The following is a 13,722-nucleotide window of genomic DNA, read 5'->3' as shown; positions in this document are numbered from 1 at the left end:
GCAAGTGGCTGAGCACTCCACAGACACGTGTGCCCTTAACATAGTTCTCGGGGATATTCAGCGTGACACAGTGTGACAAGGCTGACCCTTTGAATTACAGGCACAACAGAAACAGGAAGTAAGAGTGAGAGAAAGTTGTTGTGAAAGAGTACAGCAGGGTTCGCTACCATACACTGCCGGAGCCTCGTGGAGCTTTAGGTGTTTTCGCTCAATAAACACTCACAACGGCCGGTCTGGGAATCGAAACCACAATCCTATGATCGCGAGTCCGCTGCCCTAACTACTGGGCCATTGCGCCTCAACACTAATGTCATGTATGCACACTGTATTACACATACTGGCTTCATTCCTTGCAAGCTTACGCATGTCCTCAGCAGTCATGGCCCATGTTTCACTGCTATGTAGCATAGCTGTTCGCACACATGCATCATACAGTCTACCTTTTACTTTGAGCGAAAGGTCCTTTGTCACCAGCAGAGGTAGGAGCTCTCTGAACTTTGTTCAGGCTATCCTTACTCTAGCAGCTACAGTTTCAGAGCATCCACCCACACTACTGACTTGATCACTTAGGTAATGGAAGCTATCAACTACTTGTAGTTTTTCCCCCTGGAATGTGATGGAAGCTGTTCTCTGAACATTTTCTGTGTTTATTGCTCTTGAGCATTTGCCACACATAAAAACTATCTTCCCAGTTAAAGTAGATACATATGGGTAGCTGTGTGGATGTATAGCTGTGTATGAGTATGTATAGGAATATATGTAGGACCGTGTGGATGTGTGTGGATGTATACATGTATATGGGCATTGGTGTATATATGTATATCTATGTGTATGTATGTATGTATGTATGTATGTATGTATGTATGTATGTATGTATGTATATATATATATATATATATATATATATATATAGGGGTTGGACAAAACAATAGAAACACCTTAAAATTTCAAACAAATTTATTTCAAAGTGGAGTAGGACCGCCTTTGGCAATAATTACAGTTTGAATTCTACAAGGTATGGACTTGCACAAACGTTGAATTGTTTCCAAAGGAATTTTTGTCCATTCTTCAGCTAAAACAGTCTATAGTTCTTGTAGTGATGATGGTGGAGGATATCAACTCCTTACTTGTTTTTTCTAAAATGCACCATAAATCATCATTGTTTAACATCCGCTTTCCATACTGGCATGGGTTGTTCAATAATATTGAGATCTTGGGACTGTGGTGGCCAGATAAGATGTTCAACTTCACTAGAATGTTCCCTGTGCCATTCAGTAACAACTTTAGCTGTGTGAATTGGTGCATTATCATCCTGAAAGATTGCATTTCCCCCAGGAAACAGTTCCACAACCATAGGATGAATTTGATCAGATAAAATGCTTAAATATTCTTGACTATTAATTCTGCCATGAAGGGAAACCATTGGGCTAGCGGATTTCGAAGATATAGTCCCCACCTCCGACCATCACAGATCCTCCTCCATGTTTAACAGTTGGAAGAAGGCAGTCTGGGTCAAATGCTTCTTTTGCCTTCTCCACACTTATACTCGGCTGGTGGTCGGAAATAAGGTAAAGGCTGACACGTCCGAGAAAATGACATTCTTCCACTGCTCTAGGGACCAATTCTGTAGGTTTTTACTCCACTCTAAATGCTTCACAACGTTTGTTTTTGAAAGTAGCAGTTTTCTGATTGCAGCCCTCCTGTGAAATCCGGCTTTGTGCAGCTCCTGGTGAACAAGTTTTTGTAGAAACTAGGTTTCTGCAGTAATTTTGAGAGCTGTACTTTTGTGATCCTTTCTAACAATTCGTGTAAGAGTTCAACAGTCCCTATCTGAAAGATTTGGTTTTGTTCCGGAGTTTTGTTTTGACAAGGAGGATTTTCCTTCTTTCTCGAAGGCTGTCATTGATTTCAAGACAGTACTACATTTTGGCTGTTTTTGTTATGCTAACGCCTGCCATATGAGCACCAACAATTTGACCTCTTTGAAAGTCCAATAGATCTGTCATTTTAATGAATTTTAATTACCTTTTTCTGATGATATCTGAAAAGAAACAGCAATTTTAGCAAAACACTAATAATAAATAAAAAAACATGAAAATAAACAAGCTGTTGAAGGTTTTATAGATATTTCAAAATTATGATGCTAGGTGTTTCCATTATTTTGTCTAACTCCTGTATATATGCATGTGTATATGTGTGTGTATGTATATATATGTGTATGTGTATGTATGGTGTATATCTACTACATACGTGAAAAATCGGTGTGTTTGTTTGTGGCGTTGTTAGCTAACTCCTCCTACATCATTTTATTGATTTTAATGAAACTGGACATGTGAATAGAACTCATGTCTGGAAACTTCGTGACATACTTAGATTGTTGAAAAAATCAATAATACAGACCCTGGAAGGGACCTTTATATCTACCTCATATAACTTTTTTTAAAAACAAGGGAAAGAACCCATAGCACCTGCACAATATTATTTTAAACACTCAAGGGAAATAACCCATTTCATTGTTTATGTTCGATTACTTTGAATATTGATTTTTTTTGTGTGTCCTATTTCTAATTTTTGCAGACGTCACTTTTATACTTTGACACGTGAGTAGAACTCATGTCTGGAAACCTCATGACATACTTATTGTTGAAAAAAAATCGTTAATAGGGCCCTTCCAATGGATCCTTCTAGCTGCTACATATTACTGATATTTTATTTAAATAACCCAAGGGAAATAACCAATACCATATGCAGTTTTTAGTGAAGCAATCAATATTTGATTCTCACGATCAGTCGACCTAATTCTGCATTTCACTACTCACAGTTTTTAACTGCTAAACATTATTATTGCACTTCCTTAATTTGAATCTTAAACATTAAAGGCTTCATTCATACATTTCTATACATACATACTTTTTTGAATGCCCATTACTCTGATAATTATGCATTTTTACAGTTACACTTTTTCCATGACAGTTGATAATTTTTTATTCCACAACGTATTCGTAGTGGCTTCATGCAGGCATAACATGGATTCAATCCTCGGTTGCAAAATTTCACTTAACACTTCAACAGCACTTTTCTCATGGTAAAACAATAGTTTTTCTGTGAATGACAGTAGTTATACATTTCCCAGATTCCTTCACTAAGCAGAATAATGTCTCTGCCTCTCGCCAACCTCCGACAACCTCTCTCACCAACCTCCGACAATCTTTCTCGTCAACCTCCGAAAAACTCTCTCACCAACCTCCAACAATCTCTCCCTCTTTCCAGCAGACAGTTTTTGTACTTTTTTGTGACAGTTATAACAAAATTGCTTTTCAATAGACCATCTTTACTCCCGGGAATTACTGGGCACACCAGCTATTATATGTATATAAAGAATAAGGAGAAATTGGAGAGGTAATTATTTATTAATTATAAAATATGTCAACATCTCTGACAGCCGTTTCGATTCAGTAATCTTTCGATAATTAATTTATAAGATTAAAATCATAATATGATCAATGTCTTCAGCGGTAGTAAAGATATACCGATTAGAAATACATGTTGAGATAACGGCTGCAAACCATTAACTGATAGTATATATACTAAAAGAGCCGGTTATAGAAGGCATCAATCCAACATAGGGAGAGAAGGTAGTGTATATTTTTATGTCTTAAAGTAAGAAAAGAAGATATTAATATCATAAGGTAGTGAGAAGGAGAAAAGGAAAAGAAGAAAAACGCATGTATATATAAATAATTAATTCGTTTTATTGGCCACAAGGGCTAATATCAATTAAAGACATATAAGGACAAAGACAGGACGAAGGTTACAAAAGGTTTTGTCCGAAAAGGTAGGAAAGTTCGTCTACACAGAGGAAGAAAACGAAGAAAGATATAATAAATAAATAGATAAATAAATAAGTAGAACTCCCAAAGGGGGAGGCGCTTCGAAAAAGGAAAGGTTACACGTGGAAAAACCCATTAAACCCCGGGAGCCTGGTCAGAAAAAATAAGAAAGGGGTATAGAGCCCTTTCTCCTTTTACATTACCTTTATTTTTTTTCTACAGGTGTATTCTCAGAATTGGTCCGTTTATACTGGCCATTTTTCCAACAGTCACCCATCTTTCAACGAATTTGCTATGAGACAGCACTTCCCTCTCTACTCTCAGCTTCCTTTTCAAGTGGAACTTGAAAAAGTTGATGAGGCCTTGGCCAAAGAGGAAAGTGTCTGTCTTTAACCCTTTCAAACGGGTCCACCATATCACCTCTTTCGCTACAGCCACTAGGCATAGGAAAATTGCCTTGCCCTCCTGGTTAAAGGAGGTCGGCGGGTCAATTCTCACGATGGATCCAGCTGATAGCCGGATCCGTCCTACACGTGACAGTAGCTGTTCGATATAGACCCACAGGTCAGCAATGCTCGAGCACTGGACGAGTGCGTGCAGAACGGTTTCGTCGTCCTGAGCGCACCTCGGGCAGGCCCGGTTGACGGCACTTCCATGTCGGTAGAGTTTATCTCGAACAGGTAGCGCACCTCGGTAGCACTGCCAGGCGAGGGACCTTTGGAAATTATCCATGGGCCCCGGCCCGAAAGTTCTCCTGAACAGACTGCTTAGCTGATTATCCTCGACGCCTAGAGTTTCCCCCGAGAACGTCGTCGCACTTTTCTCCCACTAACCCTCTATAGAAAGCTAGAGTGGATCTACTACCGATCGCACTGCCCGCCCGACTGAGGGCGGTGAGAGCTTGGCGGCACTCGAGGTGCCAAGCGCCCTTTCTCGGTCTACGTTTGATCCAGGATTGCTGCCATATAATATCATACTGCAATACAAAAAAAATTAAAGTAATAAAATTTAAATCAAGTAGAAGCAAACCATGGCAATTATATATTAACTGAAGTTATCAGAAAGGGATAAATTAATTCTAAATATAATAATAATATCTTATTGCTTCGGTTTATAATAATAATGAAATAAAATTTAATGTAAATAAATAAATAGAAAGTCTAGAATAAGATGGAAAGAGAAAATATCAGAATATATATTATATCCTTACACCCCTTAAGAAAATTTCTTTCAAGCCTTTATGGTAAAAACAATAAGAATAATAAACTATTGGATAGGAAAGAATTTTAAAATTTCAGACATACAGCGTTCCCTTAGAGAGAAACCAGAAGTAAATATGCTATGAGACATGTATAAGGGGATAAAAGATTTTTTAAGAGGAAATACTTATATATAAATTAAAATAAATGACATTGAATTTCGTAAAATAACTTTATGTATAGCAGGGATGTAGGGAAAAAATATATATCAAGACAGCAAACCCAGAACAAATGTAAAAATGGGGCATATCTGAAAATGTAATCGGAGGTAATGATAATATATTTGTGTATTTACGTGGTGAATTAGGAATCAGCTCAATATGTTATTAATGTGTCACCTAGTAGTTCAAAATATAATATAATATAAAAAAAATAAATAAAAACAAGCGAGGATAAATAAAGAAATTAATGATAAATCAGGATTAAGACAGAGAGAGAGAGAGAGATGCACCTGCGTGTATACGAGGAGTTTAACGCTTATAATTAGGGGGAGGAAAGAAGTAGGTATAAACATAACTACAGGGTTTTACCCCCCAGACTTTGGGAGGTCATAACTTTCAGAAAAATGAATATTTTTTAATGAAATTTTCTATGCATATAGTATTTACTATGTAGAATCCGAATATACAAAAATTTCCGGTGAAAGTGTTTTGGAATAGGGGTGGGGGACAATTTTCGGAAATTCCAACAGAGTCCACTTAAATTCTTCTTAACTTCCAGGAAAATTAATATTTTTTCGTGAAATTTTCTACAGATATACCTTGATGTATGTACATTTCGAGCATGTAGGAATTTTGAAGGAAACAACTGCAGGTTATTTTTGAGAAGCGTTCCCCACTCGGTGGTGTTTCGGAGCAAGTCGTCCATATTTGTTTCATTTTTCTCTATTATGTGCGTATGTGCATCCGTAGATTTCTAGACAGTGAAGAGAAGCCGTCATAAGAAAACTTTCGTTAAAAATAACATGCACACGATTTTTTTTTCTCAATAGAAGTAAATTCCAAAGTAAACGTTTCTAGTAGAGAAGTAGAAGAGAACAGGAGCAACAATAGGAATATACACGCATGGTTAAATATAGAAACTATCACAGTGTCGCTTCCCGAAGAATTTTAAAACGTTAGCTTTCCGAAACTTTATTTTCAATCTTGCAAAAACACGAAGATTAAGAATAAACAGAAAAAGTACACAAATATATTTTACACACCTGTCGTAAACGTCGGTTTTGTTTTTTTCACTTTAAAGGTGGATTAATCCCAACAAAATAACATAACCACTCCTACATGCTCGAAATGTACATACATCAAGGTATATCTATAGAAAATTTCACGAAAAAATATTAATTTTCCTGGAAGTTAAGAAGAATTTAAGTGGACTCTGTTGGAATTTCCGAAAATTGTCCCCCACCCCTATTCCAAAACACTTTCACCGGAAATTTTTGTATATTCGGATTCTACATAGGGGTAAAACCCTGTAGTTATGCCAACATAACTATGTAGTTCGTATATAAGTAGGGTAATCTTCAAGTTTAGGGTGGTAAAAAAAAGTAAATAAAAATATACAAGGGAAATAACTTAACGTCTTACTAGTATTATCCGTACTACTCTGAAATGTTTTTAGCTTTTTATAAATAAATCACACACGTGGTTTTTTTTAACAAGTCCGCATGGTACTAAACATTCCTCGCAGGTAAACTTATTCCTAATAAGCCGACGGCGCGCACACCATTCCAACATTTTGTGTCTTGAACTGCTTAATAATTCACTAATATTCCAATATTCGGATCTTTTTTAAAACGGGGGCCACATTTTTCATTAATGTTTTACGTAGTGTTTTTGGTACCGAAAGACTTTCAAACTTCGTATACTTATCTATTTTGTGTTATAGAACAGAAAAATATTTTTGTATTCGAATTTATTTCATGTAAAATATTGTCTTATTTCGATAATTTCAACCAATCACTGACGTCCATTCAGTCGATATACATTAAGTGCCGACTACATAAACAAACGATTCTTCGTTTCATTTGCTTTTTTCATTTTAAATTTGCTTTAACCCTAACCCTAACCCTAACCCTAGGGTTAGGGTTAGGGTTAGGATTAATTGTTTCAGAATCGTTTGTTTATGTAGTCGGCACTTAATGTATATCGGCTGAATGGACGTCAGTGATTGGTTGAAATTACAGAAAAACTTTAACATGGAATAATTTATGGATTTCTTTTTTTTTAAAGAAGACTAAGAGAAAAAGATGTTTTATATGACACATTCTACCAGTGTTCCAAGTTTCAAAGTGTTTCGTTAATGAAAAATGTGGCCCCCATTTTAAAAAAGATCCCAATATTCTTCTCATATTAATTGACGAGTGAGGATTTCATTTTGAGGAACAATAAGTTGTTGTGCAGCCGGTCTTCCACGAGGCATTTTCTATCTCTCAGCCGGTACCATGATATTCAATCACGTGTATGATTTATTTATAAACAGCTAAAAAAAAAAACATTTCAGAGTAGTACGGATAATACTAGTAAGACGTTAAGTTATTTCCCTTGTATATTTTTATTTACTTTTTTACCACCCTAAACTTGAAGATTACCTATAAGTAGATGTTTTATATACGAAATAATAAGATTATTTGAGAAATAAGCATAATTATACATCAGACACAACACAATGAAGCCAGTTCATAAACTCCGTCATTCTTTTTTGTATACATAAGTATGAATCGTAGAACACTGTGCAAAACAGTTAAAGGGAAGTAATATAAGATTTACCAAACGTTCTAAATTATCATAAGCTAACTAGAGTATATTTATACGACTTAACATGCATTTAATAAGGTAGATCAACTTATATGCAAAATGTAATTTTATACAAAGATTATAAATAGATGAAAGAATAAATTAAATAAATAAAATGAAATAAAGGAGTTAACATTAAACCTAACAAAGAATAAATATGCCATTGAAAGGATGTACTAATAATACATTACGCGGTCTAAAATAATATAAGAAAGAAATTTTGTTAAATAAAAATATTATTATCAATACAGATTAAGATATGAGATGAATAATAGAGATTTAAACAGGTTTAAACCAAAAAGTATTTTACATAATATATGTGGGATTAAGAACATATATCTAATAAATTAATAATATATGCGGAATTAAGAACATATTTCAGGTAAATAAATACGTTAAGTAATATTAATAAGAAAGAAAGAAGAGTAACCCATAAATCCATAAATATAAATTAAATATATATATATATACATAGACACATGTGTATGTATGTATGTATGTATGTTTGTATGTGTGTGTGTGTGTGTGTGTGTGTCTATGTATGTATATATATATATATATATATATATATATATATATATATATATTATTTTGCTTAAAAGAGTTCCAACACTGTCTGTTTTTTTATGTTTTATTTATATTCCTGCAGAACTAATGTGGGGTATAGAATATGGAGTATACAATATATAATATGATATACAATATACAATATAAAATAAAATAAAATAAAAATGGATGGCACCATGAAAGAAAGTATTGAATGTAGATGAAATATTGAGTGTTCAATATAAAGGATCAAATATATAAATATATAAATATAAATATATATATATAAAGGCGACTCAAGTTTCAGGGCTATTTCCCTTCGTCATGGCCGGTTGAAATTATAGGAAATTTCTTAGAACATGAATTTATAAAAATATTTCCAAACGGTCAAGCTTTTAATATTGCTTTCTTTTAGTAATTTTAGTAATTGTTACATATCTAATTAATAAGCAGCTGTCTTCATTATACTATAGATACACATGTATATATATATATATATATATATATATATATATATATATATATATATATATATATATATATATATATAGGAAAATGAAAAAAAGCCAGAATGCTGAACTGGAAGCATGTTTTAATAAAGATTTTTTCTAACCGGTTTTCATTGCGAAAAAGCAAATTATCAAGAAGGAGAATGAAAATGTTTTTTTACAAAGAAGTACAAAATGAAGAAAATAATATATAAAACAATAATATATAAAAAAATAAATATACCCATACATTATATTGTCTTTGAGCTTTTGTAGTTCAATAGTAGTTCATGTATAAACTGGTAGGAAAAATAAGGATGCATGAGAGTTGAGAGTTTTGTTAGGTTTAAAAAAAGGGTTAAAAGTTTGTGTTAAGCAGGAAATGTGGTGTTAAAACAGGAAGTGTGTATAAGGGGAGACAAGTGTTTTTAGTTGGAGTTATGAACTCTTTTTCAACAGGAAGTTTGTGTCTGTTCATAGAGAAATAAGGTCACTGAGGGGTGTGTGTGTGTTAAGAAATGGTTGGAATTTCTCTATGAAAAGATTCTCCTTATTGATTCTTTCTTGTGTGGAGATTCTGTCTTTACATTGATAGAAAGGGAATATAATGAATTTAGGGTTTTTGTTTCTGGCGCAAGAGTTTATGTGGCCACTGAGTGGAATTTGGTGGTATTGAGGGAGGTTTATTTGTTCCTTATGGACAGCTACTCTTCTACGTAATGGGAGGCTCGTCTGTCCGATATAGAAGTTTTGGCAACCTGCGCAAGTAAGGACATAAATGAGGTTACCAGAGGAACAAGAGAAATTGGTTTTAATTTAAAGTTTAAAATTAAAACCAATTTCTCTTGTTCCTCTGGTAACCTCATTTATGTCCTTACTTGCGCAGGTTGCCAAAACTTCTATATTGGACAGACGAGCCTCCCATTACGTAGAAGAGTAGCTGTCCATAAGGAACAAATAAACCTCCCTCAATACCGCCAAATTCCACTCAGTCGCCACATAGACTCTTGCGCCAGAAACAAAAACCCTAAATTCATTATATTCCCTTTCTATCAATGTAAAGACAGAATCTCCACACAAGAAAGAATCAACAAGGAGAATCTTTTCATAGAGAAATTCCAACCATTTCTTAACACACACACCCCTCAGTGACCTTATTTCTCTATGAACAGACACAAACTTCCTGTTGAAAAAGAGTTCATAACTCCAACTAAAAACACTTGTCTCCCCTTACACACACTTCCTGTTTTGACACCACATTTCCTGCTTAACACAAACTTTTAACCCTTTTTTTAAACCTAACAAAACTCTCAACTCTCATGCATCCTTATTTTTCCTACCAGTTTATACATGAACTACTATTGAACTACAAAAGCTCAAAGACAATATAATGTATGGGTATATTTATTTTTTTATATATTATTGTTTTATATATTATTTTCTTCATTTTGTACTTCTTTGTAAAAAAACATTTTCATTCTCCTTCTTCGTGATAATTTGCTTTTTCGCAATGAAAACTGGTTAGAAAAAATCTTTATTAAAATATGCTTCCAGTTCAGCATTCTGACTTTTTTTCATTTTCCTATTATTTCTCCAAGTGCGGTTAACACAACCCCACTATTTACTGACTTATATATATATATATATATATATATATATATATATATATATATATATATATATATATATATATATAGATAGATAGATAATAATAATAATAATAATAATAATAATAATAATAATAATAATGATAATAAAAGGGTAAAAATCATTACCAAGTGGTCAGCATGGAAATAAAACCTCATAGGTACATTTTACTCTTTTACTTGTTTCAGTCATTTGACTGCGTCCATGCTGGAGCACCACCTTTAGTCGAGCAAATCAACCCCAGGACTTATTCTTTGTAAGCCTAGTACTTATTTTATCGGTCTCTTTTGCCGAACCGCTAAGTGACGGGGACATAAACACACCAGCATCGGTTGTCAAGCAATGCTAGGGGGACAAACACACACACACACACACACACACATATATATACATATATACGACGGGCTTCTTTCAGTTTCCGTCTACCAAATCCATTCACAAGGCTTTGGTCAGCCCGAGGCTATAGTAGAAGTCACTTGCCCAAGATGCCATGCAGTGGGACTGAACCCGGAACCATGTGGTTGGTAAGCAAGCTACTTACCACAGAGCCACTCCTGCACCTATATAAATAATTATAATAAATGTACGCGGTTAACCGAAGTTTTGATTCATTTTCTTTCTTTTACTAGCCTTTTATGTAGGTGGTTCTCTTGGAGAACTTACAGTGGTAATAGTGTCTCTTGACGTCTATTTTTCAGTGCATGGTGAGGCACAAGCCAAGCCCTTGTTATAATATACATATATATATATGTATAAATAGAGAAAAGGATAAAGAGATTGGTTAAATCCAATACCCTCCTTAACCTTATATATATATATATATATATATATATATATATATAAATATATATATATATATATATCATAAATATACAGGGATTAGCATTGAGTTGCTTCTCCAACATACTGAAAATTTAGAAATAGCAGTCAAAGAACTACTGATTCTAAACTACAAATTTTTCTCTAAATGGATGGCGATATTTAAGGCCTTAAATATCGCCATCCATTTAGAGAAAAATTTGTAGTTTAGAATCAGTAGTTCTTTGACTGCTATTTCTAAATTTTCAGTATGTTGGAGAAGCAACTCAATGCTAATCCCTGTATATTTATGATGATAAATGGTTTTACCGATAAAGGTTTTTTCATACTGAACTACTTGGCAAAATTGTTAATTATTAATTCTATTATTAATTGATGATTCCCTGCCCTTATTCTTGTATATATATATATATATATATATATATATATATATATATATATATATTATATATGTGTGTGTATATAAAAGAGACCACTAAAGTGGACTGTTAATGTGCTAGAAGAAGATCACTTAAAAAATTCTCAAAGAAAGATTCAGTGGAGCAAAAACAGGCGGGTGAGACTAGTGAAAATTATAAATACCTTGTTATCTGTAGACCATGGTTTCAAAATCAACACTTTCTTAACGAAAGTATCTGTTTGTCATCAGTACAGACGGCCAACATGATTATAATCCAACAGAATCTCATGATAGTTGTCTCCAATAAGTGATAACGTGCACGTGATTCTATCAATTATAAAGAGTAAAATTCAAAAGTCTTAGTTTTGGCACGCTGAATCCGGAAATATCTCTGCAGAAAATAATTTATGCTTTGAATTTACCAACTTTTAGAAATGTGATTATGGTTAATTAACATAATAGCGTAAAAATTTGATATTAATTAATATCAATTTAATACCAGGAAACCAACACATTAAAAGATTTAGAAGATCCAGAAAAATTTTCTTTTTTTTTTTTAAGTGATCTTCTTCTAGCACATTAACAGTCCACTTTAGTGGTGTCTTTATATACACATGTACTATAATCCTTTTAGGATCTCAGAAAAAAAAAAATGTCTGAATGTACCATAAACTTGTTATTGAATTCTTCAACCTAGAAACTTCTTTAATCAATGATGTTTTTAAATTTATAAAAATAAACTTATACCTCTATTAATTATTACTTACTAATTAATCTCTTTTGGAAAGAGATTAATTAATTCTTCATTCAAGGTTTTTCCGATAATATATTTATATTTTACTGTTCAATTTATACACCCCCAACCTGCCCAACCATTAATGAATGCAACTCCGTTTATGTTTTGAAAATAAGTTACCCAATCAAATTCAAATACTTGTTCATAAAATTGAATTATATCAAATCATATTTTACATGTACCATCATAATTTTATTTCAGTCTTCATCACAACTGTTCGACGAACGGAAATGTGAATCTTTGAGTAACAGTTTTTTTGTGATGTTTTTGTAGCTTTAATAGAAAAGTATATATACAGGGTTCAGTGAATATATTGTCTAAATTATGCAAAAGTGAAGATAACACTGACGTCTCAATTTAACAGATTTATTTACTAAAATTGCATAAAAATATCTTGAAATACTAAAGAGTAAATTTATTCAATATAATCGCCATTGGCTTCAACCACAGCCTCCAGAAGACTTCAGAATCTCCTGCAACTCTTCTAGACGGACTCCTTGTTTAAGTTGGTGAATGCTGCCATAATCCTTGCCTTCAGTTCATCTTTAGTATTACAAGAATTTTTATTGGTCTCTTGCTCAACTGCACCCCACATGTAATAATCAAAAGGGTTGCAGTCTGGGGAGTTTGGTGGGCAGATGTTAGGGGTAGTGTGGTTGCAGAAATTGTCTGACAACCATGACTAGGTTCTCCTGCTTGTGTGGCATGGTGCAGAGTCCTGTTGCCAGATATAGGTCTTCCAGTAGCCACCCTCTTGACCCATGTAGCACTACCTCCTCCAGGCACTTGATGTGGTCCTCTGTGTTGAGTCTGAGGCAGTATGGGAAGATGAATGGAGGCATAACATCACCATCACTAGTGATCACTCCAAATACCATGATGTTGACTGGCTGTTTGATTTTTATCACTCTCAGTATATGCGCTGTTGTTAGATTGACACCCAAACACTCTGAAATGTTCGTATTGGAACTTCTGGTGCAAATGCCAAACAATACAGCATGTCGTTTCTGAATTTGTGGCAGAGTGAATTGCGTCATGGTGCTGTTTTGCTCACAGATGCTGCCCAAGTGACCCTACTATACTGTGTAGTTGACAAAATCAAAAACAAACAATGTGCATGCATAAAATTAAAAATATAAAATGGC

At 33.8% G+C, this 13,722-nt stretch overlaps 1 protein-coding gene across 14 annotated transcripts in view; it reads left to right on the top strand.

Moving 5' to 3' along the window:
• Positions 1-13,722, top strand: part of LOC106869551 (IQ domain-containing protein H) — a 637,089-nt gene that overhangs the window by 23,785 nt on the left and 599,582 nt on the right. The window contains exon 1 of one of the 14 annotated variants that reach the window (XM_089360914.1): positions 9,916-10,307. The exons of the other annotated variants lie outside the window; for them this stretch is intronic. The gene's annotated coding sequence lies outside the window, so the exon portion shown is untranslated. Of the gene's footprint in view, positions 1-9,915; positions 10,308-13,722 lie in introns of those variants that run through there. 14 annotated transcript variants of the gene reach the window in all.

Source organism: Octopus bimaculoides, chromosome 12 (genome assembly GCF_046866305.1).
Source record: "Octopus bimaculoides isolate indiv1 chromosome 12, ASM4686630v1, whole genome shotgun sequence".
NCBI lineage: Eukaryota > Metazoa > Mollusca > Cephalopoda > Octopoda > Octopodidae > Octopus > Octopus bimaculoides.
The sequence above is the reverse complement of the archived record's forward strand: the minus strand, read 5'-3'. Positions and strand labels throughout refer to the sequence as shown.